Source organism: Protopterus annectens, chromosome 11.part0 (genome assembly GCF_019279795.1).
Source record: "Protopterus annectens isolate FY-2018-M chromosome 11.part0, PAN1.0, whole genome shotgun sequence".
Classification (NCBI taxonomy): Eukaryota; Metazoa; Chordata; order Ceratodontiformes; family Protopteridae; genus Protopterus; species Protopterus annectens.
Window position 1 is genome coordinate 814,703,890 of NC_056745.1, and position 13,827 is coordinate 814,717,716.

General features: G+C 39.0%; 1 protein-coding gene across 1 annotated transcript in view; it reads right to left on the bottom strand.

The window, feature by feature from the left end:
• PIK3C2G (phosphatidylinositol-4-phosphate 3-kinase catalytic subunit type 2 gamma) overlaps positions 1 to 13,827 on the bottom strand; it is a 1,120,359-nt gene that overhangs the window by 340,458 nt on the left and 766,074 nt on the right. The gene's annotated exons all lie outside the window — the stretch shown is intronic.

Consider the following 13,827-nt stretch of genomic DNA (forward strand, 5'->3'; position numbering starts at 1 on the left):
TTCAAAAAACAAATGACACCACAAATATGCAAACAAAAAATTTGAATCTCCATCAACAAAATACATAAGACACACTGGAGTGATAGATTGAATACTCAGTGATCCCACCATTTTTGGAATAGTCTTTCATTACATATAAGTCAGGATTATACCCTCATCTACTTTAAGGAAAATCTTGGTGATTGTATGGGTACCGGTATATTCATCCTGGGCCTGACTTGTTTTACTCTCCTGGATACAGGATGTACCCTATGACAGTGAGTGCTTATGGTCCCTGGGTTGATGTTACCTTTTTATTCTTTGAATCGATTATTCTATTTATCTACCATACAAGGAGGGCATATGGTGAAATGCCATACCTGAACAGTTAGGAAATATGTGTGAGGCTTGCATGAGACACACAATTGCAGAATAAACATGATTAGTCTAATTTGTTATTCCAATATATATGGAATACCTCCAGCAAACAAAGTCCACGTAAGAAATACCTTAGGAGGTATGCAATATCCAGTTAATGTAATATTTGGCTGATCTCCATATGGCAAGCATATCTGAAAGACTATATTAAATATTTCTCTCACTGTATACTAATACTACACTGAAAAATACACATTAGAAGAGGAAAGCATGCTCATAATAAAGCAAGAATCAGCTAACACATTAATTAGCATGTAAACCATTATTACTAGATGAGCACAGTTGATGTTCATTGTTGTTGGCTAAAAGGTTGAGTGTAACAGCAGCAAAGCTCATGAGTCAGAATACACAAAAACTGCATAGTGCACAGAATACCAATAGCCATCTTGAAGGAAAATAATACAGTTCATTTGCTGCCAATTAAAAACAATTTTAGACAGACATATAATGAATAATCCCCAGTGAGCTCGAAAGAAACACAAAACACTATACATAGTCACTGGCATTTACCATTAATCAACACTAAAATCATTGCAAGAAAGTAATCACAAATATTAACAAATAAGTTATATTTACAATTGCAAAAAGTAAAACAAAAAAATCTTCTTACCTGGGAGATTTTACCCCTACCCCCCCACACACACTCTGAGAAATTAAATATAGGTTACACAAATGTCAAAACCTCTTGAGTTATGTAATGGTATAATGAACTTCAACCATTACATAATTTCACAACCTGTACCAGCGATGGAAAACATCACTGTTTCACCACTCAATAAAATGCATGCAGTGATAATTCATATAGTATTCATATATATATATATATATATATATATATATATATATATATATATATATATATATATATATACCTGTACAGTATGCAGGCAAAAAAATACTATCAAGCAACAGTCTTGTGAGACAGTAATATATTGTCTGTTATAAAGACCCAGTAAACCAGTGCTATGATTTGTGGCCAGAGGCTCATGTATGATGCACATTATTGAACATTTCAGTAGACCTGACTGAGATGGCTGCCACATTAAAGTCTGACCTTTACCTAAACAGCTGCATAGAAAAGTCCATATGCATCCTCCTCAAATATAAAGGTAAATTCAGGACTTAACCTTTCTGATGGAACTGCAGTATTAATTGACTATATAAGATAAGACAGAAAATGGTGCAAAATTGTAAGAATTCCCCATCACCTTATCTCAGGACCACACTGAAACATGCCAGGAAAGAACATAAGAGTACTATTAGCAAATATAAACCAGTGTATGCACATAATGTCATGAGAGATGCGAAAATAAACAATAAATCTTGCTTTTTTCCCACTTTTCTGAGATTTAAAAAAGTTCAGTTACAGGCTTGCTGTTCTTGAACTGTTTGTAAGTTTCTGTGAGGCCATTTTTTGCTTGGGCTAAAGGAAAGTCTCTCTGTTGATCAGTGGCAGTGAAAAACATTGAGCAGCGTGCCTGCCCCTGTGGGAGTGGTTACTGACTTGAAACTGTAGTTTTATTGGCCATTCTGGGTCAATTCCAAAACTCCTTCATCGTCCTCTCTTAAAACCCTCTTTTGCGCGGTTTTGCTCGTTTTTGTGCATAGTGCAACAGCAGGCAGCACTGCCTAATTGGGTTTAAACTATTCCTGGCTCCACAAAGTCTGCTCTTCACTTTTTCCCTTAGAACTGCTCTATCTCTCAATTTAAACACCATATTCTCATTCTAAGGCCCTTCACTGGTCCAATTAAGTAATCCTACAAGTTAGCACTATTAAACCATAAGCACTACTTACTCTTATACTCTCTACGATTACCCTGTCCTCTATTGGTCCGTCTTAAATTCAGTTTCCCTATTACTCTAGCATGTCCAAAGGTCAGTCAATGGTTTCCTCTCCAGTCCAGCTGGTGAATCAGGGAATTTTGAGGCAATGTTACAACTGTCTCATGTACATGGACAACCCTCTCCTCCTCCAAACAGGTTCAAATATATGTGAGAGATGCAACTATTTAGCCAAACTGGAGGCTGAGCTCTCTCATCTCAAAACTGGTGTAACCAGTCAGGAGGAGAAGGTAACCTCACACAACACAATTCCAGTATCACATAGTCCCACCACATCAGCGAACCAAACACATAAATACACAAAAACATACTCGGAGGCTCTAAATAAAAATCTACCTAAGCAACAGAGACCTCCAAAGCAGACATCCAAGCAAACGCTGCCTCAAAACAAAACACACACAACACATAACCCACAAAGTCAGTGTGCCAAGCAGCCACAGCCCTTAAGGCTGAATAACACACCTGATACTCTTGTTATAGGTGACTCTATTGTCAGACACACTGATGTCCCACTCACCAGGCTGAATAAAGAGAAGGTCACAGTGAGCTGCCTGTCGGGTGCTAGGATCCGACACATAACGCAAGCACTCAGGTCACTCCAAAGCAAATACAAATATGACTCAGTCATTGTACATGCTGGTGTGAATGACCTGAGATGTACCTCCCTGGACTACATGAAAAGAGACATAGAGGAGCTCTCTGATCATGTAGCCCAGGCTGGTATGACCCTGACCTTGAGCAGCATCTTACCCTCACCTAGAATGATGCCACAGTACAAAGACAAAATGATCGATTTTAACAACTGGCTAAAATTTTGGTGTCATTCAAAGGGGATCCAGTGTCTGTCAGCCTGGGATGACATGCTCGACAAGCCACGTTGCTTCACTAGGGACGGATTGCACCTGTCACCACTGGGCTTTCGGATATTGGCAAAGGCTCTTGCCATTCCCATAGTGCCTTTTTTAGGCAAGGCTCAAAAGTCAAACCCACCCCCATAGACAGCACAAGGAACAAGAAACTAAGGGTAATGCTGCTAAACGCCAGAAGTCTTAACCTCAAGATGCACGCACTCGAAGCTCTCCACAGTATGGAGAGCATCAATATCTGTGCAGTGACAGAAACCTGGTTCAAGGCTCCAGAGAGCACCCCAGCACTACCAGGCTATACCTCATATCATGCTTTTCGTCCCCAAAACCCGGACCGAACCACAAAAGGAGGGGGAGTTTCCATATTTATCAAGGATATCCACACCTCCAGGTTAGTGGCATTGCACGAACTATCGGAGACCATCCATGTGCAACTAACAGTGGGCAAGACTGCTTTTCAGTTTATAGCATCCTACAGACCACCCTCTCAAAGTCAGGAATCCCATTCGGCTTTCCTGAAAACATTGGAGAACATTAAGATCTCTCCGAACACCATTATATTGGGCGACTTCAACTACCCAAACATTGACTGGAAGCACTACGCAAGCCCCAGCACCTTAGCCCAAAGATTCCTGGAAATTATAAACTCAAATGCTATGGAACAAATAGTCACCACTCCCACAAGAGGGGACAACATACTAGACCTGATCATTACCAACATGGGGACTCTATGCTCCACACCAGAAGTATATCCCTCATTGGTAAGATCAGACCATAAATTAATTTCACTGGATGTCCACATCCCGACCCCACCCCCAGCCCAGAAAACCACAGTGAAAAACTTCTCAAAGCGAACTTCTCACTTCTCAAAACCGAAGTGGAATCCTTCAAGGCCCCAGGGCCAGTGGAAACTACAGCCAAAACTGCAGAATCCTATATAAATGCATTCAACGGACATCTCCAGGAATGCATGGATCATGCTATCCCAAACAAAACCAAGACCCAATCATCCAAAGGCAGGCGTCCAGTCTGGTGGACCCCTGCCATAAATAAACTGTACAACAGAAGGAGGAAGCTACTACATGATAGAGCAAAATCCCTAATAGGGAAGGCATCTCTGATCAGTACTAGCAAAAATTACGATCCCTCATAAAATCCTCCACGGCCAGCTTCGAGAGAAAAATTGCACAGGACACTAAAGACAATCATAAGGCTTTTTTCAGTTATGTTAGAAACCTGGGATGCAACTCCCAGACTTGTTCTGAGTTGATTCTAAATGACAAAAAATACACTGAACCCACAGACATCGCCAATATCCTGGCAGACAGGTTCAGTGCAAACTTCTCCACCCCCTCCCCCACAAAAGAGCAAGTATCTATCCCGGCAGAGGGCTGCCTCCCAAACATCTCAGATGCTCAGGTGAAGGCTGCCCTCTCCAAAGCAAAAAACACTGCTTCCATGGGACCAGATGGCATCCTAGGTTGCATCCTACATGAACTATAAGAGGAACTAATCCCTCAAATAAAACAGCTATACAATCTCAGCCTCACTACAGGATATGTGCCCACAGAATGGCGTATAGCAACAGTGGTCCCACTCCACAAAGGTGGAGCCTCTATGGACCCTGGAAACTATCGCCCCATAAGCCTGACTAGCTTAGTCTGCAAGGCTATGGAGAGGATCATCATGGAGCTCATAAACAAAGACATTGGGGACCTACAGACACTAGATCCTACCCAGTTCGGCTTTGTCAAGGGCAGATCCTGCCTTTTGAACCTGGTTGACTTCTTTGAAACAGTCACCAAAGCCATAGATGAAGGGAAGGATCTGGACCTTGCAAAGGCATTTGACACAATACCCCACTCGGGCATCATAGATAAGCTATCCAGCTTAAATATAAACCCCTATGTCACAAGATGGGTCGCAAACTGGCTCAAAGACAGAACCCACAGAGTGAGAGTTGCTGGAGCCATGTCAGACTCGAAACCGGTCACAAGTGGCATCCCACAGGGTTCTGTCCTGGGACCACTCTTGTTCGGTATATACTTTTCCGAGGTACAGGCAAACGTGTGAGGACTATGGCTCACCAAGTTCGCAGATGACTGCAAACTGCTCGCCATAATCAACTCTCCAGCTGACACAAACATCCTTCAAAAAGGTCTCACAGAGACAGATAACTGGTGCCAGCGCCATGGTTTAAAGCTAAATGCCAAAAAATGTATAGTCATACCCTTTGGCAAAAACAATGTGCCCACAAATTACCACATAGGCAGAAACCCATTAAGTACAGAGAAAGTTATTAGGGACCTGGGGACCCAAGTTGATAGCAATCTCTCCTTTGAAAACCACATTGCCAAAGTGGTTAGAAAGACCTTCTACATAGCCCTCCTCATCACGAAGGGTTTCACATCTAGATCAAGAGAGGTAATTGTGCCCCTTTATTCATCCCTCATCAGGCCCATCATAGAATACAATGCCCCTTTTGGGATGTACCTTACCCGACACCTACAGCAATTAGAAAGACCCCAAAAGTATCTCACCAAGAGGATCAAGGGTCTCAAACAGATGCCATATGCTGCTCGGTTAAAAAAACTCCAGCTCTACTCAGTTGCATACCGCCTACTTTGAGGCGATCTATGCCTGACATACAAAGCTATGTCAAATCCAGAATTAATGGACATGCTCCACCTCAGTAAATCTAAATCCCTTAGAGCCACACGCTCGAGGGACTTGAACCTCAGCACAGAAATAAATAGAACTTGCTGGAGGGACAGGTTCATAACCCAGAGGCTCCCTTCTCTCTGGAATAGAATTCCAGTTCATGTGAGGCAGAGCACCTCACTGAATCTCTTCAAGAAGAATCTCGATAAGTGGATGGGGGATCGTAGGTTTGTCCCAGGGATTACTCCCGTGTCACTATTAGACAGAGGCACAGTAAACTAAACCTTAAAAAGGGCACAGTATACTCAAATCAAGGGGTGGCGTAAGCCATACAGAATCGGGCTAGGCTTATAATTGCCCCAGGGCAGATAGCCTAGTATGAACCTATGAACCTATGAACCTACGTCAGGATATAAAGGATTAATGTTCAGCAATGCTCTGAGCTCATCAATAATTACATTGCATATTCCATTTCCAATGACATAGGCAATATATTTGCAAACAAATTTAGTTCTAACTTTACCCCTTGTAAAATAATGCTGCTCTCAATATCTTTGAACTTTTAGTTTCCCCTGAAATCACCTTGAAGTAAGTTGTAAAATACCTGTCAAACAATTCCATGGGAACAGGTAACATACAAGGCTGCATTTTCACCTATGCCAAAAAAATAGTCTCTGAGGATCTTCTTAAGCTTCTCAACCTCACCTTATCTACAAGGTTTGTGCCTGATACCTGGAAAGCAGCCACTGTGTCTTCCTATGAAGGTGGTCCCTCTAAAGATTCAGCAAAACTATTGACCTATCAGGCTCACCAGCCTTGTATGCAAAACCATGGAATGTATCATACCAGAACTCATTCATGCATAAACAGACAACTTAACAGATCTAGATCTCAATCATTTTTTTATGAAGGGAAGGTCCTGTTTCACAAACCAGGTAAGCTTCACTGAAAAGGCTATAGAGGTTGTGGCTCTGTGGTCAATCATTTCACACCAATTCTTTTAATGTGGTCAAAGCTTTTGACACTATTCCCCAATGCTGGTATTGTTAAAAAATAGGCAGACTTAATGTAAACCCTTATGTTATCCACTGGACTGCAAATTGGCTAGCTAATAAATCACAGGTTGTTAAATTTGCTGGAACCCTCTCTGAACATAACATTATGAAATACCACATTTATGAGTACTAGGACCTCTGCTGTTTGCCATTTATGTTGCAGACATCCAGTCCAATATGCTAGAAGAGTGGCTGACCAAGTTTGCTGATGACTGCAAGCTGGGCACTATTATCTGATAATCCACTGATACTAAACAGCTCCAGCAAGGTCTGGGATATGCACATGCCTGGTATACTCCAAACAGTCTCTAATTAGATGCAAAAAAGGTGCAGCACAGCAGCAGTGAGAAAAAATAAATGCTCCTACCTGATCTGGTTTAAATGGTACTCCTCATCAGACAGAAGGTCATAAGACACCTGGGTACTTGGACAATTCTCACTTATTCAGTTATTATGCTCCCACAGCAGTCAGGAAATATGTCTATGGGGACAGTTAGTTTCAAGGGGAATATCTGCAAGATCCAAGGAAGTCATTCTGCCTCTCTGCTGTTCCCTAAACAGACCCATCATTAAATGCAATGCATCATTTGGAATGTGCAAACTGAAGTATATTGCTCAACTGAAATGGCTCTAAAAATGCATTATCAGGGGAAATTATGGCCTTAAGTATTTCAACTATCCCCAAAAAATTAGCATTAATGATAATTATACCCAGTAGCCTACAGGCAAAGGTGATCTGTGTCTCGTTTACAAAATAATGTAAAATCCAATCCTATTTGACCTCCTGCTATTTCTTTGCAATGCCAGGGGCTCTACAAACATCTCTACTAAGGACTTAATTCTATACCAAAAACTAAACGAGACTCACTAGAAAGATATTTTTTTTTAACTCAATGTATTCCTAATGTGTAGAATGAGTTACTACTGTAGGTCAAACAAAGTACTGTTTTGATTACCTTTAAAGATTGTCTTGAAAATTGGATGGGTTGACACAAATTTACACCAGGATTGTCACTTGCAGCTCTGTTCAGTTCTTCAGTTAATTACTATTACTTGCTTGAAAGGGAGGTATAAGCTTTTAAGTGTGTCTACTTAAATGTGTATATGGCTAAGCTTTTTATGGTCCTCATGAAGAATTGTTCCTATGTTCCTAAGTGTTTTTGCAATTCCAAAACTCTAGAGTCTAAAAATTGTGGATTAGAGGTCAAGTAATTGTACAACATACTGCTCAGCTGTCCAGATTTTCAAGAGAAGGCCCGGATTTTTGCCTTATATTTTTGGTCTGTCCCTCATAAAACTTGTGGTTTTCTAGATTTTTGGCAAATCAGTGAGGACTGAATTCCCTAAATAATGACAGGCATTTGAGTGTCAGACTTCATATCCTTCAGGAAATGCATGGTAACACAAAACCTTTTATTCTAATAACTTTCTAAGTTTATAAGAACAATATTTAAAATTGTCCCTATTTAGGGGCTTTGTCCCCCCCACCCACATTATTTTGGTCTTTATCCAGATTTATTGTGCTAAAATGTCAAGAGCTATGTTGTAGATCAATTTCAGAGATGCTACATTTAGATGGTGGATGTGTTGTGCAAACCATTTACAAACCTCGGATACCCCCCAAATAAAAAAAATCCTTATGGTCTCCCCAAAACATTATTTCATGGAGGGAATGGCCATTGCAAGCAGTCTGCAACTTCTGCTGACCAACAATCAAAATATCCATATACATCCAAACTTTGCCAATTACTTCCAAAAGGTGCTGTTATAATTCATATTTGGAAGTTGAACTATTGCAAGAAAATCTGTTTTTCATTTCTCCTCATGTGTCATTTAACAGCTTTGAGGACAATGAAAAAAAAATCCTAAATCCCTTAAACTCATTGAATTTATTTGCAACACTTTAAAGTTTAAACCGTGTCAATACCAGACAATTTTGTGAAATGAAAGGTTATGATACAGAATGACAGACACTTTCTTGTTATTTCCACAGTTGGATATTATGGTTCACTGACTTGTTTAAAAGAAACCAGTTCCAAAGATAGAAGGTTTGACCCATTTTGAAATAGAAAACATTTACTCCAGGTGTTATGAATAGTAAAACTGTGTGGAAGACTCCTTTTAAAATGTATGCTAGAAAACTGCTCTGAAATCTGTGTGTACCTTTAAAACTGGTTGAGTTAAAAATATTTAATTAAACAGTTAATGGGTGAAATAATTATTTAAGTAAGTATTCATTTGTTTTGACTATATAAATCTTTATAAGACAGTGTAGTTGAGATATCAAGAAAAAAGAAAAGCTATTAGCAGAAGCTCAATAAAGGAATTTTGCATCAATGATTGAGACTACAAGTATATTATCATCATATTTTCTTGTGTCATTTCTGCATGCTAAGTGTTAATTTGTTAATAGCTTAAGAAAAGTGGTGATCTTATAAGCAACCATTTAAATAAGAAAAGTGTTGATCTTATAATTAACTACTTTGTGGTCTTATGCTTTTTCTTGTACTACAGGAAGAAAAAGTTGAATTTGGTCTTAGAACTGAGACATATTCTCATACTGTTAATAGTCACCTTATCTAACCGCATGCAAGCCTACATGTATAGTATAGTGGTCTGTGATTTATATCAACAGCTATAAACTGAATCTGCAAATGCAGCATTAGGTAAGCAGCAATAAACTGAACATGGAAAACATTCTTATTGATATGTTGCACCTAGTATAGCTTTAACAATTAGAAATCATTACTGTAAAATCTTGTTAAGTCTATTCTAAGTCACCCGGTGGGAGCAGTGAAAATGGAAAAAGAACAAATGGATAGTAAAAAACGTAGGAGCACACTGTGTTATTTAGATTAAAATACATACGTTGCAAGGTCATCAATTTTGTTATCTGTGATTTGCATAGTAATGAAAACACAGCAGTTAGGCATTGCCAATGCCTGATTTATAAGATGCTAAGTGTATAAGAACTGATAAGGACTTTAAAATCACTAGAGAAAGAGCATTATTGTTTCATTTATCATACTTAGTCACATAATAAACCCCTGTTGTACAAGACCATTTTTTTACTTAATAAGTGTTGCTGTATATGTATATGATTAAACAATTACTTCCAACAGAACATTATAGAACACAGGCACAATGAATGAGGTTTGTGTCTTGCTTTTTAGTATGCTGTTAGATAAACTACATATGCAGTATGTGGCTGAACAATGGCTCATTTGGAAAAGTTTCTGTTTTATGGGTCCTGGGTTAAATTTTGATCACTAAAATCAGTATAAGTCTGCATGTTACCTACGTACCAGTGCGGGTATGCTGTTGGTACTCCTGCCTTGCCCCACTTCCCAAAATGATGACTATCTACTCAAAACTGTCCAGGAATATTTTATTTATTCTTCATGTTCTGGTCTGTTATGTGGCTGAAGAGTCCACAGGGGATAATTTTGCTTACATTGTAAACAAATAAGTAAATTCTAGTGAAATCTACATGAAAGAAATACTCAGTAATTCTGAATTCTAACTGTACCAAATAAATGTTTAAAATCTAGATGAATCCAAGGACGACAATAATGAACAAAGAACTATTAGGATCACCACAGATATCAAAAGATAATATTTAAAATCTCAGTCCCTGTGTTTAGAATCACAAATGGAAAGGACTACAACAACTGATTAATCCAAAAGGTTGGAACGATGTAAAAAACCAAAGGAACTATATCTTGCACATGCCTGAAATTGTCAAAAACAAGAAAACATTTTATATGCAGAGGATGTCCTCGGAATATATCCTGAACACTTGTTAATTTCTTCTTCAAATAAAAAAGAAATGATCAATACACATAACTATAACAGGCAATATTGTCGCGAATATATTTCTTAGAAAACACTGTCAGCAGACACAAAAGTGGAGTAAGCAGCACCATAAAGGTTTCTCTCCATAACAGTTACACTTTCCCCCAAACAGAAAATAGCCTGGAGATATAACACTTAATCTGATATGACAGTAATTGTTCATCAGCCTATTAGAACAATGTCTTCTATTCTAAAAAAGTATCTCCAGTACTCAAAAGTGTAAAAGAAGATGGAGCAATGCCGATCATGTAAGAATTTCCAATTCCATATGCATTAAAAAAAAAAGGAAACCAAAAATTCACTGCACTACAGAGTATCCAGAACAGAGTAGTAACATGTTTTGTTTGAAGCTTAAAATATCTGGGTGAACATGTACTTAGTTTTATAAAAGTTGTAAGCAATGCACTGCAATATAAATAAATAAAAATTGAATGCATAACATTTCTGTCAGAATTAACCTTTTATTTGTTGGTGTCACTTTCTCATTCAGCTTTTTGTCAATTCATTTTTGTTGTTCTTACATTGCCTTGATCCTAACTTATCTGAAAGATCATTTATACTTTTTTCACAATGGCTCATATTTCTATGGTTTTCTAGTTCTATGTCTCTTGCAGAGAATACTCTCTCAGAAGACAGCAGGTCCCAGTGAACCAGAATTGGATAATCCATTAAACTACCAATTTAAAGGCACCAGAATCTGCACAGACACAAGCTGTAAAAAGAAATGCATGTGTGTGTGTGTGTGTGTGTGTGTGTGTGTGTGTGTGTGTGTGTGTGTGTGTGTGTGTGTGTGTTTTTCTGTGTGCAGTGTTGCAAGTAAACAGACATGTCTGTGGCTCCATGGCCAGCACAAAGAGGGTGAATGACAGAAGACAGCCCTACTTATACCCTTCTGCAGGGGAAATAGAGTGAACAGTGTACCTTAGTAATGACTGAGGCCAGGGAATCACTATAGACAGTTTTTACTGTGTGCTTGAATAAAATGAGCAGCCCAAAGGTCTACAGAACTGATCATATAAATTACTACTTAATGGAGAGGAAGACCATATTAAAGTCAATAAAATGGCTACTCCTAGATTTCTGGATTTCTGACCATTTTGCACTAAAGCAATATGAGCAAGAATATGACCAGGAAGCTATTCCTGGTACAAATTAGGAAGATCAGACCACTCGGTCATCATCTTCCTTCACAGTGCAGAGCTTGTGGTAACTACATCTGACTCTGATACTGCAAGAGCTCTGCTACAAGGCCCAACTCCTAAATATTTTCACTAAGAATTTTGTCATTGTACAATAGCCTGAGGGCACTAAATCGGACCCCGATATTGCAGGAGTTCTGCCACAAGGCCCAACTCCCAAACATGTTCACTGAGAATTTTGTCATTGTCCAATAGTCTGCGGTCACTGCATTCAACCCAGATATTCCAGAAGCTGTGCAATAAGGCCCAGCTCCCAAAGGTTTTCACTGAGAATTCTGTCATTATACGATAGCCTGTGGTCACTACTGTGGTTACTACATCCAACCTCGATACTCCAGGACCTCTGCCACAAGGCCCATTTCCCAAATGTTTTCACTGAGAATTTTGTCATTGTACAGTATGTGGTCACTACACTGACCCTGATACTGCAGAAGCTCTGTCAAAAGGGCTAAGTCCCAAAAGTTTTCACTAAGAATTTTATCATTGTACAATAGCCTGGGTTCACTACATCCAACCCCAATACTGTAGGAGCTCTGTACAAGGCCCAACTCCAAAACAATTTCACTGCAAATTTTGTTATTGTACAATAGCCTGTGATGACTATTTCTGACCCCGATATTGTAGGTGCTCTGCCACAAGACCTAACACCCAAACATTTTCACTGTGAATTTTATCATTGTACAATGTAATCAAATTTAACTCGAAGAACCTTGCTGTGGATTAATTTCAACTAGTCAAATATGTGCCGGTCCTGTGCTGGAAAGTTGATTTAACACTCCCCCTTCAAAGGAGTAATCCTTGCACTTTAAGGACCACTTACTAAGTGGACCACTGTTTTCTCTCTTGATCAACAGATTATACTGTATATGCCAGTTACTTAGACTCCCTAGCTGCTAGGTTTCTGCATTCAGGAAGTGAAAGAAAATGTGTTCTATTTTCTGCATATTTGTGCTGGCTATAAATTCATTAGTCTCTGTTATAATTTGGCCATAGATGGTTTTGTATAATTACCAGCTTAAAACTTAAGATACTTTTTTTCAGATGGGTAAAAAGTAAAGCTATGGGTAACAAAGTGTTCATAGCATAGGCCTGCCTTGTTATGTATAGGTGGGAAGATAAGTTTATCTATTGTACTGTGTCAAACCTATGCCTTAGATGTCTTTTACTGTATTTTGACTATGGATAAAATACCTCACTGACACCTTGCTTATTTGGAACGGTAATGGTAATATTTTAAACTGCGTATACTCACCCATTACTTCAATCACACAGCCAACAATTTGTCATAATAGAAGTCTTTCTTGATATATGTAAATATCTACATATATATATATATATATATATATATATATATATATATATATATATATCCAGATTCTATTCAGAAAAATAGCAATCTTTGATATTGTCTAATGAGGAGATACAGGCCTTCTGAAACATGCAACTAAAAACAGTCCTGTTTCACAGTTCGTAATGGTAAGGTTTAGAAAGGTTACTCATTTATATGGCAGAATGAAACAGAAATTTGTGGAGAGGAGAAATATGCACAAAGTTTCTAAAATTGCCAGTGGTCAGACTGCTCAAATACAACAGACAGAAGAAACCTAGACTGTGAACAAGCAGACCAATGTTTGACAAGTGGCATAGGTACTGAAGGAGATGAGTCCAAGAGGACAGTACAGAGTGGCTGATACCAACTGGTCCATCTTTGGTGGGGGAAGAAGGCACTAACTCACCACTTGGGTGATACCCATAAGGAGACCTGGGTGTTGTACCCACAGAGTACGAGTCACTCGGGCAGTCATTTCCTAGAGTTATTCCTCATATGCCTGAGAAGACATACTACCCCAGTGGTTGTCTTTTATGCTGGACCTCAAAGGGGTGCTGCATCAAGACAAGGGCTCAGGAAAGAGGAGGTGTGGCCTGCCTG